A 25,852-nucleotide genomic window follows, 5' to 3' on the forward strand; every position below is an offset into this window, starting at 1 on the left:
AAGCCAGCGCACTGCAACGAAGAGTAGCCCCTGCTCACCGCAACTAGACAAAGCCCGCGCGCAGCAACAAAGACCCAACGCAGCCAAAATTAATTAATTAATTAATTAATTAATTAATTATTTTTAAAACAGTGGAGAGAATAACACATGGAAATCTGTGAACCCATCACAATCATGAATATTTTGCAATGTGATAGATAGATTGATAGAGAGATAGATGATAGACATATATAAACACAGATAGATACATAGAAAGATACATAGATACACAGATAGATATATATAGCTGAACTATTTGAACATAATTTGCAGACATAATATTTTACCTGTAAGTATTTAAGCACGGAACTATCCAAAAATAATGGCATTGTCCTACATAAACACAGTAACATTATCAGATCTAAGAAAATAACAGCAACTCCCCAATATCCAGTCCATGTTCAAATCTCCCCAATTGCCTCAAAAATCTCATTTTTTCCTCTTTTTTCAAACCAGAATCCAATCAATTTTCATACATTGCACTTGCTTGTTAAGACTCTTTAGTCTATTGTTCTCCCTTTTATTTATTTATTTTTAAAATTATGTTGACATTTTAAAGCAACCAGGCCGGCTGTCTTATAGCATAGCCTAGAATCTGTATTGGTCTGATTGTCTCTTTGTGGCATTATTTAACTCATACATCTATTCCCAGTTGGTCCTAAACTGAAATTTAAGTCTAAAGAGACTAGATTCAAATCAAGCTTTGAGGCAAGTATAATTCATAGGAGGTGTGTATTTACACCACACCAGGTGGCATATAATGTTGGGTTGTCATACCATTAGTGATCCTGACCTTGACCCTGTGATTAAGGGGGTGACTGTCATACATCTCCATTAAAACTCTTTTTTCTATTAAAATTAGCAAGGAATCTGTGAGGTGGTATTCTGGCACATGAATTTCTTATTTCCCCAACAAAATTCCGTCTAATAGTTTTAGGACCTATTGATTACCCTTGCCTGGAAGAATTATTTGATTAGAAGTTGCAAAAAAGTATTTTTTTTCCCTTTTTTATTAAGGCAAAATCCATGTACAGGGAAAGGTCACTCTTTTTTCTGTACAGTTCTGTAGGTCTCAACAAATGCATGTATATGTTTGTACCACCATCACTAAGATATAGAATATTTCCACTCCCCCCCAAGAGTCCCCCCATATCCTGTTACAGTCAACCCCCAAGCCCAGACCTTGGCAACCACCAACATATTTTCTGTCCCTTTAGACTTGCCTTTTCCAGAATGTCACATACATGGAATCATACATTGTGTAGCCTTTTGAGTCTGGCTTCTTTCACTTAACAGAATGTATTTACGACCCATCCATGCTGTTCATGTGTCAGTAGTTCTTTCTCATTTATTGCTGAATAGAATCCCATTGCAAGAGTGCTTTGCAGTTTGTTTAGCCATTCCAAGGTGAGGGACATTTGGGTTGTTTACAGTTTGAGGCAATTACGAACAAACCCATTCAGACATTCTCATCCAGGTCTCCCTGTGAACTTACGTTTTCATTTCACTTGGGTAAATACTTAGGAATAGGATTTCTGGAGTGTTCAGTAAGTGTATGTTTAACTTTATAAGAAAATGCTAAATTCTTTTCCGCCGTGGCTGTACCGTCTTACATTCTCACTCATGATGCATGAGAGTTAAATGGTCATTTTTAAAATTCTATCATCCTTTATATTTCTTAACTGGTAATCTCCCATAGGGGGCAAAAAAAAAAAAACAAACACATTTTCTCATCAACTTGATATGAGCTCTATCTCTTATCATAAAGGCAGAGTAAATGCTAATTCCTTCTGCTTAATTTACCAATTTTTAGAATAGAGAGTTTTTATAGGAATCACCTCCAGTGTTAGCGAGCAAGGTTTTCTTTTTTCTCTCTCTGTCTCTCTTTCTTTTCTGTAACTATGCTCTTCTGAATTTATTCCATATTTTACAATCAATAACACTTGTCATTCTGTTTCATTCTCAAAGTGTCCCAAATTTGCCTAATGGAAATGCTACCAAGTTGGTAGCATTTGACCTTTTGATGACTTCATTAGCCTTTGACACTATTTTCCTTTCTGGCACAGTAAGATTCCTATTCTCACCTTGAACTTCCCTTGACCCAGGCCTAGAACCAGCCAGCTCTCCAAAAGCACCGATTTCTTTAAATGATATTGAGAAACTAAGTGACCATAGCCTTCTCGTGGCTACTGGGATGTCATCATGTTTAGGTTCTTTCAGTAGAATTACACACACACACTTTATTTTTTTTTTTATTTTTTTTTATTTTTTAAAGGGAGAGAAGGGCACACACCCTCTCTTTTTTTTTTTTTTTAAATTAATTAATTTATTTATTTATGGCTGTGTTGGCTCTTCGTTTCTGTGCAAGGGCTTTCTCTAGTTGTGGCAAGCGGGGGCCACTCTTCATTGCAGTGCGCGGGCCTCTCACTATCGCGGCCTCTCTTGTTGCGGAGCACAGGCTCCAGACGCGCAGGCTCAGTAATTGTGGCTCACGGGCCCAGCTGCTCCGCGGCATGTGGGATCTTCCCAGACCAGGGCTCGAACCTGTGTCCCCTGGATTGGCAGGCAGACTCTTAACCACTGCGCCACCAGGGAAGCCCCCACACACACACTTTAAATCAAAAACTAAGATATCTACGTATATACAAATCATGAATTCATATCAGTATTTCCTGTTTAAATTTAGCCTTCTCAACATTTTTTTTTTTAATATTTATTTATTTATTTATTTATTTTTGGCTGTGTTGGGTCTTCGTTTCTGTGCGAGGGCTTTCTCTAGTTGCGGCAAGCGGGGGCCACTCTTCATCGCGGTGCGCGGGCCTCTCACTATCGCGGCCTCTCTTGTTGCGGAGCACAGGCTCCAGACGCGCAGGCTCAGTAGTTGTGGCTCACGGGCCTAGTTGCTCCGCGGCATGTGGGATCTTCCCAGACCAGGGCTCGAACCCGTGTCCCCTGCATTGGCAGGCAGACTCTCAACCACTGCGCCACCAGGGAAGCCCCCTTCTTCTCAACATTTTTGACTTTTTAATTTGTACCTCTCTTCCCTTTCACCAAACATTAATAAAATTAACATATTTACTAATCTGCTTTATCTCATCATACAAATAAAATAGTATCAAGATCACAGTGCCATATGACTACTAATAAAACTGCTAAGGGAAGTTTAACATTTCTTTGCAATTCTTTTTATCCTTACACTATTTCCTGCTAGGGATATCTAGTTAGAGTACTGAGTTCAAAAGTCACTTGGAATAATTCTTTCTCTGTGTGTTTATGTTCCAACTTGATATACAGTTAGGTGTATTTGTTCTCATTTGTTTTCCATTTTATGGTCTGGCCTCAATATGTTTTAAAAGCTCCCCAGAGATTCCAGGGTGCAGTTACGGGTTGAGAGGCACGGACTGGGTTCTTTGCTCTCTCTTCCCTTTCCCTCCTCCTGAAACCGCTTCTCTCCCATTTGCTTTTATTGAAATTCCACCTTTTCTTGAAGGCTCACTTCCTCCATTCTAAATCCTTCCTTTGATCCCATTAGTCAAGAGTAACAGCACATATACTAAAATTGGAACCATTAGCCTGGCCCCAGCGCAAGGATGACCTGCAAATTCATCAAGCGTTCCACAGTTTTCAGTCTCTTGCACTTAAAATTATGAGGATTTACTATTCAGTTTAGAGAATTGTGGGGAAAAATAATAATAATACTGTGCTATTCCTCTGGACGCTTCCCATGACAGCTCTGGATAGTGTAGGAAGACAACTGATCACCCAGCATGTGCTAGAAGAAATGGATAACTCAACAAAATGATGCCACTAACTAAATGTGAGATGCTTTAGGAAACTCCAAGAGAACAAAAGGAAATTCTCTTTTTTTTTTTGACGGTTTCTGTGTCCGCTCTCAGAGGTAAAGAGATTTCTATCCCAAAAGAATAAAACGGCTTTAACTATTGCCATATTTGTAATTTCCAAAGGTTTCAGTGAAGTTAAAAAACTCTGTAGAGGGCTTCCCTGGTGGCGCAGCGGTTGAGAATCTGCCTGCCAATGCAGGGGACACGGGTTCGAGCCCTGGTCTGGGAAGATCCCACATGCCGCGGAGCAACTAGGCCCGTGAGCCACAGCTACTGAGCCTGTGCGTCTGGAGCCTGTGCTCCGCAACAAGAGAGGCCGTGATAGTGAGAGGCCCGCGCACCGCGATGAAGAGTGGCCCCCGCTTGCCGCAACTAGAGAAAGCCCTCGCACAGAAACGAAGACCCAACACAGCCAAAAATAAATAAATAAATTAAAAAAAAAAAACTCTGTAGAACGTGTTTGTTTTTAGTTTTGTGTTGTTTCATTTTTGTCAAGGAGAGTCAAAAAGTGTCAGTTGGACGAAGGATGGAATTCAAAAATAGCAGCTGCCCCCTCTGGAACCCTATAGCATTTTGACCATTCCTGATAGGACTTCAATGGAGGTAAAACATTCAAAGTTCTACCTTGCGTTACAGTCCTTGTGTCCAAGGTCAATGAACTTTGACTGTGAAGGGCCAGATCGTAGCTACTGTAGGCTTTGCAAGTCACATGCATCTCTTTCACATACTCTTCTTCTCGTCTGTAATTCTTCATATTCTCAGTTAGCAGGGTGGACGAAAACAGGCGACGCCCTGAACTTTGGCTTTTGGGTGGTTGCCAACACCTTCCTTATGTCATTTTCTTATTTCATGTACCTTGGAGGCAGGAAGAGTCTCACTCATCCCTGTATGCCCCACCTATAGCAGGGCACGTAGGAAGGGATACTCACTCAATGTTTGTGAAACTCATGAATATATAAAATTATTATATGGCATACTTACAAGAATTTGTTATTAATACAGAAAATTGAGCTCTACAGAACTATAAAAAACACTACATATAAACAGAGCACTGGTTACAGGCAGTACCACCCTGTGTGTTCAGACACTTGCCAAGCCTTCTTCCAAGGGTGAGAGGAGATTGGTGGCCGTGCCTAGGTCTGATCATCATTGACGTGGAGGTTCTTGGAACTAAACACAGGTAGCCAGAAGAGAGTTAACAGCTGCAAATGTACAGGAACAGACAAGAAAGCAGAGGTGGGAGTAATTAAACTTCCCTCCTTGTAACCCCAAATGTGGCTTCCAGTGCCTGTGACGGTGTGACCTTCCCTCCCCAGGAGAAGATGCCAACCAGGTGAGAGGCAGCTCTGGTTTTCAGAAGCCTGACTCCATCTGGAAGCGAATGGAAAAAGACCTGTAGCTTGTTTCTAGCTCTCGGGCACTCTGAGTGTGTTAGGGTGAAGGAAGAGAAAATAGGGTAGGATTAACAGTCTGAACAAGGGCAGAGTGTTATGCTAAAATTCCTGAAACAGTTCCTTCGTGCAAAATGCTAATTTTACTAGGAGGAAAACAAAAAAACAAAAGTGGAAATGCTTTTTAAAAACCTGTTGTCTTGTGTTCCGGGAAGTTTCTACTGACACTAAATTTCCACTTCTGACCTCAGCCCTGGGGTCGGTGATGTTACTTCCCATGGTTGGGACCTCCATCTAAGCACCTCGCATCTCACATTAAAAAGTAGATGTCCTTGTGGTTGCTGCCGAGGAATTTGAGTCCATTTGAAGTGTTTTCAGTCTAAGAAAATTTATTTCCATATGTAGTTGGGACGAAAACTATATGCAATCCATTTAAAACGAAGGTGCTTTATAATAACGATGTTTGAAGTTGCAATTTTGTTTCTTCCCTTAGCCTGTCTTATCTTAAGCCATATGTTGCTGTAAATTAAAAGAAAAGGGCATTTAAACCAAATGGTTTCTCTGAATAGCATTAACCTTTCAAGGGTAGTTTGTGACAAAAGCTAAAGATTGTGCTCTTGCCTTTTAAGCGCAACCAAGTTAAACATCTGAACTATTTCTGCTGTCTCTTAAATATTAAGATGTAACACATTTGTGATATTTGTTGACGTTTGTTATACTTTTGATGAACAATTAGCCCACAAGAATATTAACAGGAAATTCCATTCATGAGATAAGCAGCTGTTCCTGCAAAGCTTCAGCCAGATCATGGGACCAAAAATCTTCTTTATGCAACTACTGTTTGTTGAATAGTCAGCATTCCTTACAGCTCCAAAAGGAAATGCTTTGAAAATAACTTTTATGGCTAATTTTGACTCTTAAATTTTCCTAGGGAAAAAATAACTTTTATGATTAATTTGGACTCTGATGTTTGCAGTTTGTAAAATGTGAATATTTAATAGTGTCCTGAATCACCATGTAAATTTCGAATAATGGCACCAACAAATGACTAACTCAATTTCCAACCTGTAGTGCAGAATCGTAAGGCCAGTCTTAACAGCCCTAATTCCACAGCATAGCCTAATACGTTCTTATTTCATTCTTGAAGCAAAAGGCTGAGTGCCAACCGTTATATGGAATACTCTCTTATTCAAAACTATGAATCTCTTCCATTTTTGAGCTATTAAAACATTTAAAGTAATGGTCACATTGCAATATTATTTTAGCATCCACTAAATTGCTAGGAATACACCTCTGAAAGACAGAGAGGAAAACGACTGGTAAATAACTAGGTAGATTACAATGCCATCACAGAATTGATGGCAGTTCTGTAGAAGTGCTAGAAAGGCAATACATTCTTCATTGAGGGGCCAGGGTTTTATCAAACATTCACTCACAAACCATCAATCACCAAATCCTAAATACCATTCCCATCTGCTTCTTTCTTTTTATCCCAACTGCTTCATCTCCTCCTCTTTTGTATCCCATAAAGGACAAAAAAGGAAATCCGGAAGGGCCTTGGGTTTATTTTAAAGTAAAAGCAAAAGACCATAATTGCATCTCCATCAGTAAAATATTTCTGAGCAGGCATTCCCAATCTGGGTACATTTATTTATAAGTTATACAAATGTAATACTCTGAAGTACTGTTTAAATATCAGTCAAGTTTAGTGTCTTCTTTTTTCAAATAAAAGAGTACATCTGCAACCAATTTTCTTCTCATTTTTTCTTGCATACTTTTCAGAGTACAGGTCTCCCCTGCAACTTGTGAGACCACTGCTCAAAACAGCCACCAGAGCGAACTTTCTGAAAAGATATCAGATCATAGTTAAGTCCCTTTCCGAAGTCCTGCATGGAATTTATGGTCTTTCGCTTTTCAAGTAAACCCAAGGCCCTTCTGGATTTCCTTTTTTGCTCATTGTAGCCTCAGATCTGGCTCTAAAGATAAACAGGTATCTGCTCAGATGAGCACAGCCCACGCGTCCCCATCTTCACCCTCATTTTCATGCCCCCTCCATCTGGCCCTTTGCTCCAGTCCTGCTGAACTTTTGGCAGCGAAGGAGTTAAGACAGAAAAGGCAGAGGTTCCTGATAGCCAGAAGCCAAGTTGCTTTCCAGTTGAGAACACCCCTGAGGTATAACTGGCCAGAAGTCTGAACTACAACTTTTCAGGAGATTAAAAGTGTCCCTTTTAGTGAAGGTGGCTAAAAGGTACAAACATCCAGTATGAGATAAATAAGTCCTGAGGATGTAACGTACAGCATGGTGACTATAGTTAATGACACTGTATTGTACATTTGAAAGTTGCTAAGAAAGTAGATCTTAAACGTTCTCAACACAGGAAAAAAATTTTTTTGTAACTAAGTGTGGTGATGTATGCTAACTAAACTAATCTTGGTAATTATTTTGCAATACATACGTATATCTAAATCATTGTTAAACTAATACAATCTTATATGTCAATTATATCTCAATTAAAACTATATATAAATAAGGAGGGAAGGGTGGGGGGAGGGATAGTTAGGGAGTTTGGGATTGACATGTACACACTGCTATATTTAAAATGGATAACCAAGAAGGACCTACTGTATAGCACAGGGAACTCTGTTCGGTATTATGTAACAACCTAAATGGGAAAAGAGTTTGAAAAAGAATAGAGACATGTATATGTATAACTGAATCACTTTGCTGTACACCTGAAACTAGCACAATATTGTTAATCAACTATACTCCAATATAAAATATATATATATAAAATGTATATATATATGTATGTGTGTATATATATATATGAAGAGGTGCTGTCCTTTTTTTTTTAATCTTTTTTTTCTCTATTATTAAGACTTGATAATTTTTTTTTTTAATTTAATTTATTTATTTATTTATTTTATTTTTGGCTGTGTTGGGTCTTCGTTTCTGCGCGAGGGCTTTCTCTAGTTGCGGCAAGCGGGGCCCACTCTTCATCACGGTGCGCCGGCCTCTCACTATCACGGCCTCTCTTGTTGCGGAGCACAGGCTCCAGACGCGCAGGCTCAGTAGTTGTGGCTCACGGGCCTAGTTGCTCCGCGGCATGTGGGATCTTCCCAGACCAGGGCTCGAACCCGTGTCCCCTGCATTGGCAGGCAGATTCTCAACCACTGCGCCACCAGGGAAGCCCCGGTACTGTCCTTTCTAAGGCATTTTAAAATCCTGGAGCGTGAGGTCAGTCCTGCCATATGACAGATAGGAAATGGGCCCATGTGTCTCCTAACTGGCTCCAACTGGCTGTAACTATAAACTATAAATCCAAAAGGTTATCCCAACATGGACCCCAGGACCTTCACCACTGCACATCAGTCACATGATTTCAATCAGTTTCTCTTCAGTTTAATGGAACCAACCTGGACTCATTATCTCCGCATCCGGTAAACCAGGTCTGCCTCTGCAGTCAAGTTCTCCGTGGGTGGTACCACCATCAGCCCTGCCTCACACCCAACAAATCCCACATCTCTGCTCAATTTCTCCCACGTTCACTCACCCACACCTCCCAGTTCACCCCAGAGAAGTCTCTTGAATGCCACCTTGCTCCTCTGTCACTAACTAATCCAGGCCTTCAGCATTTCTTGCCTAAGTAATCATAATGGTCCATTTGGTCCACCAACCTTCAGGTTCTCTGCGTCGTAGCTTCAGCACAGCTGCCCAGTTACCTTTAAAACAAATCAGCTTATGTCATTTTTCCCAGTTAACGATTTTCATTACTACTGTCTATAGAGGTTGTCTTCAAACACTTTTATTTATATGCCTCTGTTAGTAAAGAACTTTAAGCTCTCATACCTGTAAAATACGATGACTTATTCAAAAATTACAAATATGTATTACTATGCTAATATATTGTGCATATCATAAAATAATACACACATGAAAATCAATTTGAAATTGTGACATAATCTCGTGTGTCATACTTTGGGGTGATGAAAATGTCCTGAGTACTGATTACAGCAACGGTTACACAAATCTATATATATATATGTTAAAATCCAGAGAACTGTACACTAAAAAAAGTCAGTTTTACTGCATATACATTTAAAAATATGAGAATAAACTCTAATAGTTTAAATATATTTCCCACTCCCGATTGGATTAGCTTTTGCATCTTCTGAGTACACACAACCCCATCTGAGGATCACAGCATTCAGTGTGTCAGATTATTATTTTCAGCTACTATTGCAAAAGAAGCAACAGAAAAATTTTTAAATCATCGGAGGGCTTTTCTATTCATTTCAGAATGACTCTACCTCCAGTTGCATGGTGCTTTGGGAACACTGACAGTGAGGATGGGTCGTAATGTGTACAACTATTGTAAAATAGAAGGTTATTCGTGTTACTCTTCTAGAACATATATTTGGTCTAAACTTGCTTTTGTGACCTGCCCAAAGCAATGAAAGAGAAAGGCACTGGCGTTAGGGATACAGTCCAGGGAAGAAATATCTACAATATGAAGTAAAAATCACCTATCAAAGTAAAGGACCCAGGGACTCCCCTGGTGGTGCAGTGGTTAAGAATCCGCCTGCCAATGCAGGGGACACGGGTTCGAGCCCTGGTCTGGGAAGATCCCACATGCCGCGGAGCAACTAGGGCCGTGAGTCACAACTACTGAGCCTGAGCTCTAGAGCCCGTGAGCCACAACTACTAAGCCCACGTGCCACAACTACTGAGCCCATGTGCCTAGTGCCCGTGCTCTGCAACAAGAGAAGCCACAGCAATGAGAAGCCCGTGCACAGCAACGAAAAGTAGCCCCCGCTCGCTGCAACTAGAGAAAGCCCACGCACCGCAACGAAGACCCAACGCAGCCAAAAATTAATTAATGAATTAAAAGAAATTGCCTTTTCTTTTTTAAAAAATATTTATTTATTTATTTTTGGCTGTGTTGGGTCTTCGTTGCGGTGCGCGGGCTTCTCATCACGGTGGCTTCTCGTGTTGCAGAGCACGGGCACTAGGCACGTGGGCTCAGCAGTTGTGGCTCACGGGCTCTAGAGCGCAGGCTCAGTAGCTGTGGCGCACAGGCTTAGTTGCTCTGCAGCATGTGGGATCTTTTTGGACCATGGCTCGAGCCCGTGTCCCCTGCATTGGCAGGTGGATTCTTAACCACTGAGACACCAGGGAAGTCCAAGAATATCTCTGTCATGTGTTCATTTTCATAAGAATCATGACTTTGCCTTTTTTTAAAAACTTACCCTTTAACACCAAGAACCCAGGAAAGCTTCTGAGACCTGTCACATGGGAAAGTGAATCACCTTGATAAGCAAGCAAGGAACCAAAAGAAATTTCCCTCCTATCATCTTTCTGTTCTCTGAGTAAATAGAGGCGCTGCAGTTTGGGACCAGAGGGGCTTAAACTTTCGAAGAAGTCGACTGCCTCTGACTTTTGATCTCAGATCTGTAGTAGCCTTTGCAGAAAATTCTCTGTTAAAATGAAACAAATAAAAGCCCTAATTGAGGCTTGGACCTTCCAACCTGCCACAGGCGATCAGAAATGTGGGCCCAGCCTCCTTCTCCCCTGTATGTCCCAGCCTTCTGCTTTTAGGACCCCTTGCTCAACCGTGGAGCTCTTTGCTTCCCCCCCTGGGCTACTCCCTCTAAGTAGAATGGGGGTGGAGGAGGGGAAAATTCCCTCCCTCCTTTCATCCCTCAAGACCCTGTTAAAAAGTCACCTCCTCCTATTACGAAGTTCAAACACTTGTAGGCATGACTAATTACCTCTTTCCCTAAATTTTCAAAGAATGTGTACTAACCTCTACTGCTAAAATGCTAACACTCAATCTGTTTGCATGAATATCAAGTTAAGAAATCTCATTATTCCCAATTCTCTGTAGTGGTTTACTCTGGGATAGAACTGTATTTGTATAAGAAAAATCTTGTAGGGGTAGAAGCTGAGGCCCTGAGTGTGTAATTTGGAAGCAAACTACAGGAAGATAGTCCAACAGCTCTGCTTATTTAGTGAAAGAGAATTAGATGGATGGAGTGAGTGAGGTAAGGGAGAGCAGGGAAGGCAGGCAGAGAGGGAGAGAAGGAAATGAGAAGGAACGCAGAGAACAGAAAGAGATCTCAGCAAAATAGTGGAGGAATGGAATTCGAGTTAATGCAAATGCCCAAGAAGTGTTTTGAAGAATAGGGAAGTCAGTTATTGAATTTTAAATGAATTGCTCTATGGCCTTGCAGTGTAACTTTCCTTGTCATCAAATTGCCAACAGAAATCTACTGCACACAGCTACATCATATATTGTATTTTAGTGGAAGGAGCAAATAATCAAGGGTTGTGTCCCATGTTTGGGTTGATTCCAAGGAAAAGATAAAGGAACAGCTGCAAAACATAGAGTGGAGAACAAAAATTCAGCAGAAGCAGGAAGCTGAAAGCAGAGGTGACTGGAAGTGTGACACCAGGAATGGATAGAAGTTTTTGGCAACTGCATTGAACTTCCTGGTAGACAAGGAGTTTGAACAGATCTGATCCAGATCTAAGGGCAGGGTGGGTAGCCTGATACCTGGTTGACACATATGTGAGACCCCATTATATCTGCAATCTTTGAGATCCTAAACTAGGAACTCAAGGATAGGAGGATAAAGTGTTTGTTTTCTCCTAGCAGGGCAAAGTGCCTACTTCATAATCGGTGAGGAAAGAATATTAATGCATTACTTTGCAAATTTTAACTAATTAGTAAGTACTGAGATGTCATTTATCATAGTTGGTAGCCTAAGATTCTGCCATTGCTAGACAAAGCGATTTATTATCTAAAGGCACTCCAGGTTCTTATATTTATTATATAATAATAATCTATTATATTATTATATTTATACTATTAAACTTTTTTCCTGGAATTAAAACATTCCTTATTCTTTGGTGGTATCAAGGAGTGTGTCAACCCCTTGAGATCACTATCATTCTTCAGTATAGTAATATATATCCTAAAGAAGGTCAAGTTCCAGTTACCTGCCAAGGGCCAGAAGATGACCAGCCCTGTAGGGACTGTCATGGAGTAAATTGTGTCCCCAACATCCCACCCCCCAAATTCATATGTTGAAGTCCTAACTCCCAGTACTGCAGAATAAGACAGTTTCAGAGATTAGGTCATTAAAGAGGTAATTAAGGTAAAACGAGGTCATACGAGTGGGCCCTAATCCAATCTAACTGGTGTTCTTACAAGAAGAGGAAATTAAGACACAAAATGTGAACACAGAGCTAAGACCACATAGCAAAGACATAGCAAAAAGATGGTCATCTATAAGCCAAGGAGAGAGACCCCAGCAGAAACCAACCCTGCCAACACCTTGATCTTGGACTTCTACCCTCCAGATCTGTGAGAAAAGCAATTACTGTTATTTCAGACCCCCTAGCCTATGGCATCCCTAGAAAATGAATACAGGGACCATATTTTCCTAGTGGAAAATTAGGACACGTGGCCTGACAAGTACAAGTGATTTATAGAATCAATTGACTGGAATACCCTATATTTGAAACCCAGCCATACCTAATCTGTAGTCTCACTTCCAAATAGGACATGACTTAATCCTAGAAAAATAACTTTTACTCAATTCTTTACAAAAGGGAGCTCTATTACCACCACTGGAAATGTACCAATTGTAAAACTGAAGGTTTACTGCCATGCATCATTTTGACACCATTTAGAAACCAAATGTAATTTAGGGAGAATTAAGGACAGAAATCCATGGACTTTTTGTCCTTAACATATAAGTGACTGTGAGCACATACTGTTCTATTTTTAGGCAAGGGGAAATCTAAGAAGCCTAAATGCTTCAAGAAGACAAATCCTGTAAGAGAAATGGCATAGGCCAGCATTTGCAGACTCTTAGGCCAACCAACTATATAATTAGAAAACACCAGGGGACGGGGGTGGAAAGGGATTATTTTCAACTAAATATTTTTCAAGATCCAAATCAAGGAATGAATTGGAATCTGTCCATTGTTGTTGATACTGTGCATATTAAACACAATGTCTGTTTTCTCCCACAGAACTAGAATTTAAAAATCAAAGCTCTTATTTATTAATATACGTGACACAAAAATACTAACATGTACATGTTTAAAAGCCCGTTGGGGATCCAAAGAAAATAATGGAACATGTGGGATCCTCCGCAAATGCAAGCCAGGTGTGTTTTTTTTGTTTTTTGCCTTTCACCAGGAAACTTCAGGCTCACAGACCTCATATTATAACACTGTATCTCCAGGCTCTCTACAGGTTAGGGATATACAGCTAAGTAACAAAGAAAATTAAATTATAAATGTTTCCGAAAGAAATATAATTATTTGACTTCCGGGGTCAGATGACAAAGTGGAATCAAGTTATAAAATTGCTCAATTCACAAAAGCCATTGAAGAAAATAGGAAAGCATAAGGAAAAGCATAAGCTAGAGAAAAAGGAAGTGTTATCAACTGTCCTTAAACAGATAAGGAGGGAAAACCCATGTTAAATCCTTGAAAAGTGTTACCCAGAAAAACCTGTGTGTTTACAAAGATGGGAAGGTACCTTTTAGCCTTCTATCCCCAGAAACAGTACCAAAACAAAAAGATGAGTGGGTAAAATGTTGGGAGAAAATCTCCCTAATTTCTCCCCAATTTAAAGGAAGGCAGCCTAAGGGAACAGGTAGGCAGCCCAGTAAAATGGAGTGGAATGTCTCCCTGGAATAGGAGTTTCAACCTCTCTGCCCACTGACTCGCCCACCAGGACTAAAAAGAGAAAAAAGAACATGCATGAAAGCCCATAATTGGTTCTATTAGCAATGAGGGGTTTCCAAGGATGAAAGACAAAAGAGAAAATAAGACAAAAAGCAATGAGATTGTAGGGAGACAGAGCAGGAGGTTGCACAGAAGTTTCGTTTAAACTCCTCAACCGGGCTTCCCTGGTGGCGCAGCGGTTGAGAATCTGCCTGCCAATGCAAGGGACACGGGTTCGAGCCCTGGTCTGGGAAGATCCCACATGCCGCGGAGCAGCTGGGCCCGTGAGCCACAACAACGGAGCCTGCGCATCTGGAGCTTGTGCTCCGCAACAAAAGAGAAGCTGCAACAGTGAGAGGCCCATGCACCGCGACGAAGAGTGGCCCCCGCTTGCCGCAACTAGAGAAAGCCCTCGCACAGAAACGAAGGCCCAACACAGCCAAAAATAAAAAATATAAATAAAATAAAAATTAAGAGCTTTGAGATAATAATTAAAAAAAAAAAAGGCAGGTGGAAATTAATCTGCTTTAAACTCCTCAACCTCTCTTCAGATTAAAATTGCCATCCCAAGAGGTGGGGTACCAAGGAGGCTCCATTCCTTGTTAGCTGTGTGACCCTGGGCAGGTTACTTAACATCTCTTAGCATCAGTTTCCTCATCTGTAAAATGGGAATTATGATACCTACATATGAGGATAAAGTGAGTTACTATAGATAAGCACTCAGAAAAGTGCAGGGCACGTAATAAAGATTATATGAGTGTATACACTGATATGTATAAAATTGATGCCTAATAAGAACCTGCAGTATAAAAAAACAAACAAAACAACTAAAAAAAAACAAAAAAAAACAAAACAAAACAAAACAAACAAAAAAAAGATTATATGAGTGTTGACTGTTCTAATTATTACTGTTATTGTCAAAGTCCATAAACCTCTCTCTTTTTTCCCTCTGGCTGGGACGGGTGTGGCAGGGCCCATCATGGGCCAGGCACCACCTAAGATACCGGTGATTTAAAATCAAAAGATTCAACGCCTGGCTTAGTGAAGCTCTCCATCTATTGAGAGAGGGGAGGGACAAACATATAAACAAACGACCCACCCACACTAGCGGGTGATTGCCTTGGTCTGTCCATAACTGAGTACTTAAGCAGCCCTGGGAGGAGATTTATGGGCGAGATTCCCCACTGCCAGCACCAGTCATCAACTCCTCTTTCAGTGGTCAATTGTGTTTAGGTCATTTTTCTAAAAAATTTATTTATTTTATTTTATTTCTGGCTGTGTTGGGTCTTCGTTTCTGTGCGAGGGCTTTCTCCGGTTGCGGCGAGCGGGGGCCACTCCTCATCGCGGTGCGCGGGCCTCTCACTATCGCGGCCTCTCTTGTTGCGGAGCACAGGCTCCAGACGCGCAGGCTCAGTAGTTGTGGCTCACAGGCCTAGTTGCCCTGCGGCATGTGGGATCTTCCCAGACCAGGGCTCGAACCCGTGTCCCCTGCATTGGCAGGCAGATTCTCAACCACTGCGCCACCAGGGCAGGTCATTTTTAAAGATCCTGTTTATGTTCTTCCAGCTCTTCCTGCTCTGGGGTTCTGCATGAACATCACCACCCTAAGCCAGCTTCTTCTTGTCACACCTCTTACGCAATTTGCCACTTAAGTGTGGTACATTAAAGCCCAACAAAGCTTAGCTCTTAAGCTCCTGCCTTACCACATGAGCATCCTGACTTAACTTGCACCCATGTCTTTGTCCTTCATTTGTCTTGAGTTACCATAGCAATGCTGCACGTGTAAATTCCACACACTACATTCTTAATTTTTAATTGAAGTATCGTTGATTTACAATGTTGTGCTAATTTCTGCTGCACAGCAAAGTTTCAATTATACATATATATTCTTTTTCTTATTCTTTTCCACTACAGGTTATTACAAGACATTCAATATAGTTTCCCATGTTATACAGTAGGTCCTTGTTGTTTATCTATTTTATATACAGTTGTTTGTATCTGCTAATCCCAAACTCCTAATTTATCCCTCTCCCCCTTCTCCTTTGGTCACCATAAGTGTGTTTTCTATGTCTGTGAGTCTGTTTCTGTTTTGTAAATAAGTTCGTTTGTATCGTATTTTAGATTCCACATATAAGTGATATCGTATGATATGTCTTTAACTTAGTATAATCTCTAGATCCATCCATGTTGCTGCAAATGGCATTATTTCACTCTTTTTTATGGCTGTGTGTATGTGTGGAGATATATATATATATATATACCACATCTGCTTTATCCATTCATCTGTCAGTGGACATTTAGGTTGCTTCCATGTCTTGGCTATTGTAAATAGAGCTGCTATGAACATTGGGGTGCATGTGTCTTTTTGAATTAACGTTTTCTCTAGATATATGCCCCGGAGTGGGGTCGCTAGATCACATGGTAACTCTGTTTTAAGTTTTTTAAGGAACCTCCACACTGTTCTCCATAATGGCTGCGCCAGTTTACATTCCCACAAACATTATAGGAGGGTTCCCTTTTCTCCACACCCTCTTCAGCATTTATTATTTGTAGACTTTTTAAAAATATTTATTTATTTATTTGGTTGCACCAGGTTTTGGTTGTGGCAGACGGGCTCCTTAGCTGTGGCATGCTAACTCTTAGATGCAGCATGCACGTGGGATCTCATTCCCTGACCAGGGATCGGACCCGGGCGCCCTGCATTGGGAGCACAGAGTCTTATCCACTGTGTCACCAGGGAAGTCCCTATTTGTAGAGTTTTTAATGATGGCCATTCTGACCAATGTGAGGTGATACCTCAATGTAGTTTTGATTTGCATTTCTCTGATAATTAGCGATGTTGAGCATTTTTTCATGTGTCTATTGGCCATTTATATGTCTTCTTTGGAGAAAAGTCTATTTAGGTCTTCTGCCCATTTTTTGGTTGGGTTGTTTGATTTTTTTGTTATTGAGTTGTATGAGCTATTTGTATATATTGCAAATTAAGCCCTTGTCAGTCACATAATTTGCAGATATTTTCTCCCAGTTTGTAGGTTGTCTTTTCGTTTTGTTTATGGTTTCCTTCCACACAGTACATTCTTAACTTTTTTATCCTTCTTCCCCATTCCTGTGATCCTTAAGAACAAAGAATGGAAAAAGAGCTCAAAAATAATGCCATGAGGTATGACTGTGCTGATTTTGTGAACAAGGGTCCGAGAGTTGTGCAGTCTGCAACCTGAACAACCCTATGCAGCAGCTCTGCCAACATGAGTTCTAACAGAATGTGACATGGTACGTGGAAAGCACAGTAGACAGAATGCTCAACACTATTTGGGAAGATTCAGGAAAAGCTGTTCAAAACAAGTAGTCATTGACCTGGACTTTGAAGCATGAGTAGGGCTTCTCCATTTTTCCAAAGGTCTGGGAAGGGTGTTGTAGGGAGAAACAGTGCGTAAAAAGGCATAGAAGCATAAAACAGTGCAACGTCCTAGCATTACAAGATTAGCAAGGACTGGGGAATATCTAGAGCAGAGGGGAGAATGGGAGAAACAGCTGGATGTGAAGCTGTTAATCATGTAGGGGCTTGCATGCTACGTCAATGCATTCGAGAGCATGGGGACCCTGGGCAGGGGTACGGATTACACAGGACCAGACTTGTGCCTTAGAAAGATCACTATAGCAGTGTGAATACCTGACTAAAGTGAGGCTGGGCTGACCTGGGAGACCATTGTGAAGCTCTCACCATAGTCCAAGAAGTAACAATGAGTATCAATACGGATTAAATGCAGAGATTCCAGAAACATTTAAGAAACACTATAGACAGGTCATGTTGACTAATTGGGATAGAGAGTAAGTTGAAGGCTTTTAGGTTGACGATCAGAGCCCTAACTTGGTAACTGAGTGAGGGATAGTACTTTTTACCAGTTCTAAAGGAGTAGAGGAAGAGCAGGTTCAAAAGGGTTGAAACAGGTTGAATTGGAAGAGCCCCTGAGACATGCAGATAAATATATCAAGTCACCAGTCGGTAATCAGAGTCTAGAGTTCAAGGAAAAGATTTGAATTTGATTTCAAAATTAATTAGGGAAGATGACAGCACATGAAAATGAGAAGTAGAGACAGACAACATGTAAGATTGAGGGGGATATTTTTTTCTGATGGGGCTTGAAAATATAAATGGATACAAGAAAGGAATAAGGCAATAAGGAAAGGTGGAAATATGAGAAAGATGGACTCATTGGAACCAGATCAGGGAAGGCACGTGATTAAGAGCACAGTTGAGGGGGTTCATCTAGAACAGAGATCTTCTCAGGACTACAGACTCATTAAGGTGTGCGTTGGAAAATGAGGGCATTCACTTCTAGAAACTTGATTTTCTCTAGGAAATAGAAAATTAGTCATTCACTAATTGTCACTCTCTCAATAAATCTTTTCTGAGCGCCTGCCAAGTACCCTGGCACCACAATAAGCATCACCCTTGTCCACTCGGAGCTTAAAATCTGATGGAGTGGCAGGCATTAATCAAAAACTCACACAAATGCATGTAAAATTGCAACTGGGATAGATGTATGGAGATTTACATGGTGCAATAAGAGTTTATAACAGAAAGGAATTGACCTACCACGGTATCGACAAAGCCTTCTTTGCTAAAGTAACACAGCTAGGACATGTCACTCCCTGAAGAGATGTGACTGCAATCCACAAGTTGGAGTCAACTAGAGAAGAGATAGAGGGAGGGTTCAGCATCTGCAAAAGTCCTGTGAAAGTGGGGAGAATTGAAAGAGCCTGGAGGAAAAGACAGGCAGTGTGGCTGGAGCAGAAAGAGTGAGCTGGAGACATAAGTAGGACCTTGTAAGACGTGTCAGGAAGGCACATCTTAATCAGTAAAGTACTAAGAAGTCACTGAGGAATTTCAAGAGGGGCTGGGGGCAGAGGTAACACGATCACATTCGGATTTCATGAAGTTGATTTTGGCCGTAGCCCAGAGAAAGGATTAGAAGAGTGAGAGGAGAACAAGATGGACCCATTTGTGTAATCCTGGCAAGAAGTAACTATAGCTCAAAAAGGTGGTAGTGGTGAAAACTGAGGGATGAGTTCAAGAGACATTTATGAAGCGAGGTTCAGCAAGATAAGGTGAAAGAGTGTTGAGGCTGGCTCCTAGATTTCCATTCTGCACAGACTGGGTGCATTGCTGAAATGAAGTACCCTGAAGGTGGGCTGGGTTTGGGGGAAAGATTATGCGTTTACTTCTGGACATACTGACCTTAACGTGTCTTTGACTGCGGCACATAGGAGCCTAAATCCTGCAGGAGAAGGCTAACCTGTAGATATAAAGCACAGTCATCAGTAGAGCAAGATGGTTTATAGAAAGATTATAGAGGAAAGGGTAGGGTCCAAGACAAACTTCTGAGGAGCTCAAACATTCAGTGGATGCATCGAAGATAATGAGACTGTCCAGAGACAGAAGAACTGGCCAGAAAGATAAGACGGAAACTAAGATAGTTTTGTGGCACCGAAAATAAGAGACGAGAATGTTCCAGAAACAGAAAATATCCAAGAAGTTTGCTTAGAAGAAAGACGAGAGTAGGAATGTCCCTTGAGTTGACACAGAGTTTGGCTTTATGGCAAAAACAGTTTTATTGAGGTAATGGAACCAGAAACCACACTGGGGCAGGTTGTGGAATGAGGGAGAGGAGAAGAAATGGAGGCAGTGAATATAGAGCCCAGTCTACAAAGAAATGTGTCCGAGTCATCACAGAGAATGAGAGGGACAAAAGCTGAGAAGATGCCTGACGAAAGAGGGAAAGTTTAGCCGTGCCACTGAGAGTTATTCAAGAGAGGGCTGATCTAGAACAAGTTAAAAAATATAATAGACTGGGAAGACAGATTTCCATTAATTTGCGGTGGCACCAGTGTGCCTGGGTGAGCAATTCTTTCTAGCTATTATAGTCTGAGCTTAGTTGGGAAATACTAAATTGTGGTTGAAAAAGAAAAAGAAGACAAAATAAAAAAAACAACAGCCAGGAGACAGTGAATTTGAGAAGCTTGAGAGAAAGAAGCTCAAATTGTTCTTGGGACCCAGGCTCCATATGGAAGGAATTGTGGTACCAGGAGGCTGATCGTTTAGCTGAAAACGAACAAGTCAAGGGATTAGGGACCTCAATAAAGAGGAGAGGCATGTTTAGGGGAAATGCAACATTAAGAGAGATGAATTGATAGGTGAAATGGATGCTGTCTGTGTCACCCAATCCTTATTTCTATGCCCCCTTCTCTAGCCAGACTGTTACTTGCTTTCAGCTCAGCGCCTTCTCAGGCCAGAAACACCAAGCAATTAATGTCCACTAGAAGCAGCCTTTAGCCAAGGACTCATGGGAATTGGTGGATAACTGCCCAGCTCCTTTTCCCTTCCTCCAGATGGGATAGCTCTAAGGGATGTTCTGTTTCCTTCTCTTCCTTGTCACCCCACTCCCCTACTGGGATTAGGTCCAGTAAACTACTTGGACTGGAATCTCTTTTCAGTGTTTGCTTCTTGTGAGACTCAAGCCAAAACATTAAGTTATTGCTGTTGCAGTTTTCAGAGGTGACACTGTTTGGCAGTAAAAAGGTACAGAGTGTGCTAGTGAAAGAGAGATGCTAAAATGCAGTGGAGGAAAATGCATTGGTTCTGAGATCAAGAAGCCTTAGAGGTCACCACGTCTGGGGTTATCGACATGGACATCAATTTGACTCTGTATGTTGCAGATGGTGACCTAGAGGAGACCGTGAACCAACGACCAAGGTTTTCCTTAATGTGGGAGAGATCAGAAGGCCAGTAGATGACAGTGACCCACAAGGATGTAGGGTGGATTAGGTGGATGGCAGGACCCAAAACAAAGAGGCTTTCTACCAGAGGGCAGGTACTATCCAGGCACCGGAAAGGGGTTGAGGGCAATGCTGGCGCCCTCTCCCAGATTAGGGACTGCAGAAGAAAGAGCAGCCTCCAGTAATTCAAGAAGAACAGCGTCCCTCTGGGAGGACAACGGATTAGACTACAACGAGTTGATGATATAAAGAAAGTCTTTACAACAGAAAAAACAGGATGTTCCAGATGCACACTTGAAAGGTTTAGGATGGAGGTCAACAGGAAAGGTGTGCATTTGGGGGGAAAAACAGCAACTAGAGGTTGTGTGTTTTTTGTTTCTTTGTTTGGAACCTACAGTTTATTTTTTTATGAAGAACAGTTGATGTATAATATGTAAATTACAGGTGCACAGTATAGTGATCCACAGTTTTTAAAGGTTATACTCCACTTCCTGTTATTATAAAATTTTGGCTGCGTTCCCCGTGTTGTACAGTACATCCTTGAGCCTACCTCACACCCAGTAGTTTGTATCTCCCACTCCCCAACTCCTGTATTGCCCCTCCCCCCTCCCCTCTACCCACTGGTAACCACTAGTTTGTTATCTTTATCTGTAAGTCTGCTTCTTTTTTGTTATATTCACTAGTTTGTTGGGTTTTTTTAGATTCCACATGTAAGCGATATCATACAGTATTTGTCTTTCTCTGTCTGACTTAACATAATGTCTTCTAAGTCCATCCATGTTGCTGCAAATGGCAACATTTCGTTCTTTTTTATGGCTGAGTACTATTCCATTGTGTGTATATGTGTGTCTGTGTGTATATATATATATATCTCACTTCTTTATCCATTCGTCTGTTGATGGACGCTAAGGTTGCTTCCATATCTTGGCAATTGTAAATAATGTTGCTATGAACATTGGGGTGCATGTATCTTTTTGAATTAGTGTTTTCGGGTTTTTTGGGTATATACCCAGGCGTGGAACTGCTGCATCATATGGTGAGGTTGTGTATTTTGAGCAGTGCCCTGGAGTGAAACTCTCCAGCCACCTTCTAAGGCAGGATCCTGGGAACATGAGGCCCGTGGTCACACAGCCCGTGTGCGGTGGAATTGGAGAAACTGAACGAGGCAGTGTGGCTCTAGCGGGCAGGCTGTCACTAACCACTATTCTTTGCTTGCCCTGAGGTTTCCCTAAACAAAGACACTCTCCAAGGCGGGGGCAGGAATTACACTTACATTATGCAATACTTTTTAAAAAATGGTGCACAATAGATGATTGCACGGAAATATACAAAGTAACGAAACAGTTAAAAAAAAATGCCCATACTCTGGCACCATAACTTTTTTCTTCTTCTTCTCTTCCTCCTCTTCCCCTTCTCCCCCTCCTCCTCCTTTTTCTTTTTTTTTTCTTTTTTTTTTTTTAAACACTTTATTTATTTATTTATGGCTGTGTTGGGTCTTCGTCTCTGTGCGAGGGCTTTCTCCAGTTGCGGCAAGCGGGGGCCACTCTTCATCGCGGTGCGCGGGCCTCTCACTATCGTGGCCTCTCTTGTTGCGGGGCACAGGCTCCAGACGCGCAGGCTCAGTAGTTGTGGCTCACGGGCCTAGTTGCTCCGCGGCACGTGGGATCTTCCCAGACCAGGGCTCGAACCCGTGTCCCCTGCATTGGCAGGCAGATTCTCAACCACTGCGCCACCAGGGAAGCCCCTCTTCTTCTTTTTAAAGTCAGGCCTCTTTACCACCATCTCTACTCTATCAAAGTAAACAGAATTAGCATCCAGAAGGCTGACATTAAAAGGATTATTATTATCTGTTCAGATCTGTTTCGAAAAGGAGTCGGCTCTGTAGCCACTCCTGTACTGGGTTCAGTCCATGTTCTTTGATGCATCGCAGAAGTTAGCGCGGAACATTTTAATCTAATCATCCGCTGCCTGGGAGGCAAGACGGGATGAGGCCCGTGGGGGGCCCTGCAGTGCTCAGCACAGATCCCCCTCGGGAATGAAAGCTCACTCCCCCAGGGGCTGGCAGTACTGCAGGCTCCAGACTCTGTGTGTCACCCCCATGACAACTGCCGTGGTGAAAAGGAGTTGCTTCACTTGAAGTTGCATCCCCTTCGTGCAACTGCCCACATCCAGTGACTAATTCACAGGGCTTGTAAAGGTCAAGAGCCTTGCCCCAGGAGGAGTCAACTCTGAGGGCCACCTCAGCTTCAGAGCTCCTAGTGAGTTGCGTTGCATCACAGCTTCCCTCACGTAATCCTGCAAACTTTCTCTCTTTTTGACAGGTGTCCACATCAAATACACTCCCTAATAAACGTCCGTCACGTAATCTCTGTCACAGAGTTCTCAGGAGCCGCAAATGCTGTGGCTCCCGAAAAACTAAAACCTGAGGAAGTCTGATTTGATCATGCAGCATTGGTTGTAGAAAATATAATGCCACTTGCTAGATATTCAAAGGGGGAGGGGAAAGAGCTTGTACTCACTCATATGGACTTGGAATTAAATCCTCACCTTATATTTTTCTCACAGGAAGTAATAATCTGAAGAATATCGAGATGAGGTATGATGAGAATTTATCACATTAAGATTCTAGCCCCCATTCTGACATTTACAGGGATAAGCAACTTCAAGTTTTGGGCCTCAATTTATCCATAGAAGTAGATGATCCCTGAGGTACCTGGTCCAACTAATAAGATGACACCGGCTGCCATTTTTTGAGAACATACCGTATTCCGACATGCTGAAATTCTAAGAGATTGTTCATACACTTCTCAGAAGATTAAAATGTCATCTCAAACAGAACGATTTCGGTGGGGAATATAAAGACATGTTTTAAACTATAAAATTTAGACTCTTAAAATCTTTTTTACCACAGGCAAACTTCAAATATAATTACAGGTTGTCTCTAATTTTTAAACAAATTGTTGTTATATATGTTTATAATTCAAAATCCATCTCCCCCATGGAAGCAAGAGTATAAGTGAAGGTTAGTTCCGTTCAGTAAAAATATTTCTGTGTGCCAATCACATGTCAGACCCCAGGCACTACCAATAGGTTTGCAATGGGAAATTTCCTAGGTCAGAGCACAGAAGAAATGATTCTAGAGACCTCTAGCCATCTCTCGTAACACCTTGTTACTATGGAAAAAATACCTTCTTAGCCAGAAATGGAAATCAGAAACACATTTCTCTTCCACTCTTCTAGTGAATTAGGGAAGGTCAGTAGATGCTTCCAGAAAGCAGAAATTTGCTTACTAGAAAACATCACTCGATGCATTTATTACTGCACAAGATTAAAAAGGGCAACTAAAAATTCCAATTTCAATGTGCGAGTTGGGAGCGGGGCAGTGTTTCCTCACCCCACCAAGCAATTTTCCAACACCAGCTGGGAGTCCTCCAACTCAACTCAGTTCTGACACTATCCACCAGGAGACAGTGTCAGAGCCCACAGCTTAAGGGCTCAGTCCCACAAGACCGCCCCACTTCGGGCACCAAAAACAAGTCCAGATCGTCACCTGGGCTTCTGACTGACTGGTTAGAGATCAGAGGTTCCAACGACCCCCTCCTCGAGTTCAATTAGTTTGCTAGAGCGGCTCACAGAACCCAGAGAAACGTTTTACTTACTAGATCGCTGGTTTATTATAAAAGGACACAATTCAGGAAGAGCCAGATGGAAGAGATGCACAGGGCAAAATATGGGGAAGGCACGCAGAGCTTCCATGCCCTCTCAAGAGGCCACTCTCCCCAAATCTCCAAGTGTTCACCAACCCAGAGGCTCTCTGAACCCCATCTTTCGGGATTTTTATGGAGCCTTCATTACAGGCACAAGTGATTAAATCGTTGACCATTGGTGGTGGATTCAACATCTAGCCCTTCTTCCCTCCCCAGAAATCAGGACGGGACAGAAAGTTCCAACCTTCTATTCATGGTTGGTTTCCTGACAACCAGCCCCCATCCTTAGGTGCTCTCCAAAATTTACCTCATTAACATAAACCCAGCTGTGCTGGAAAGGGGCTTATTATGAGTAACAAGACACCCCTTTTCCCCTTATGGTTCTGAAGTGATTTCACAAACTGAGGACAAGAGACAAAATATTATGACAAAAGATGCCCGCATTTCTCTTACTGCTTAAGAAATTCCAAGCGTTTGGGGAGCTGTGAACCAGGAACCATGGACAAAGACGAAATATGTATGAGAAATATATTTCTTCTTATAAATCACAATATCCTTGAAACCATAAGGGTATTTTTCAAGTTATAATCAACAATGTTAAAGAGGTGTTGTCAAGGGTTCTATGGCCAAATAAGTTTGGGAAATAATAAGTGTTAACAGGTGTCTTTGCTGAAGAGCTTAAGTGCCTCAGTATATTATTATCTTTTATATCTCTAAAAGGTGGAAGCCGTAGGAGCAGTTTCTACAATTTTTTGGCTACAGAACCATTCTGTGTTCAGTATTTCTCTTACAGCTAAGGGTGGGGTGACCATCCTGGTTCTCCCAGGGCTGGGGGCGTTCCTGGGGTGCATGAACTTTTAGGACTGAAACCAGGACAGCTCTGGACAAACCAGGACAGTTGGTCACACAGCCTAATGAAGCCCTCCACACAGCCTGTAAGATGCTGCTCGAGATCGATAAGTTTTTGGTGCTTGGGATTGAGAAACAAGGGCTGTTGCCTCCATGAAGGCAGAAGGGCTGGAATCTGCGTCTCTATCCCTGCTACCCCACCTCCACTGCCAGTTCCTGTGTATGAGCTGGTCTTTAGTCAAGTGTCCGTATGTTGGACTAGGTTGTGGTGGACCCGTGATTGCCCTGTTTTTTGACACTGATGAGTCTACGTAAGAAGGAAATCTGTGCTTTCCCTCCAGACAAACTGAAGCTTAAGAACTCTATGACCCACTCAAAGTTCTGAAAGAAGAATGCTGGAATCAGAAACCAACGTTAAATCAGAAGAATCTCAGATTTCCCCAGTTCACTTCTATCTGCTATGATGATTGAAATATCTAGAAGAAACCAAAAGACCAAAAT

At 41.7% G+C, this 25,852-nt stretch overlaps 1 long non-coding RNA gene across 1 annotated transcript in view; it reads left to right on the forward strand.

Annotated features, from left to right (window-relative positions):
- LOC309656906 overlaps positions 1-25,852 on the forward strand; it is an 88,467-nt gene that overhangs the window by 11,518 nt on the left and 51,097 nt on the right. The gene's annotated exons all lie outside the window — the stretch shown is intronic.

This window comes from Balaenoptera physalus (assembly GCF_965194825.1).
Source record: "Balaenoptera physalus genome assembly, chromosome: 3".
Lineage (NCBI taxonomy): Eukaryota > Metazoa > Chordata > Mammalia > Artiodactyla > Balaenopteridae > Balaenoptera > Balaenoptera physalus.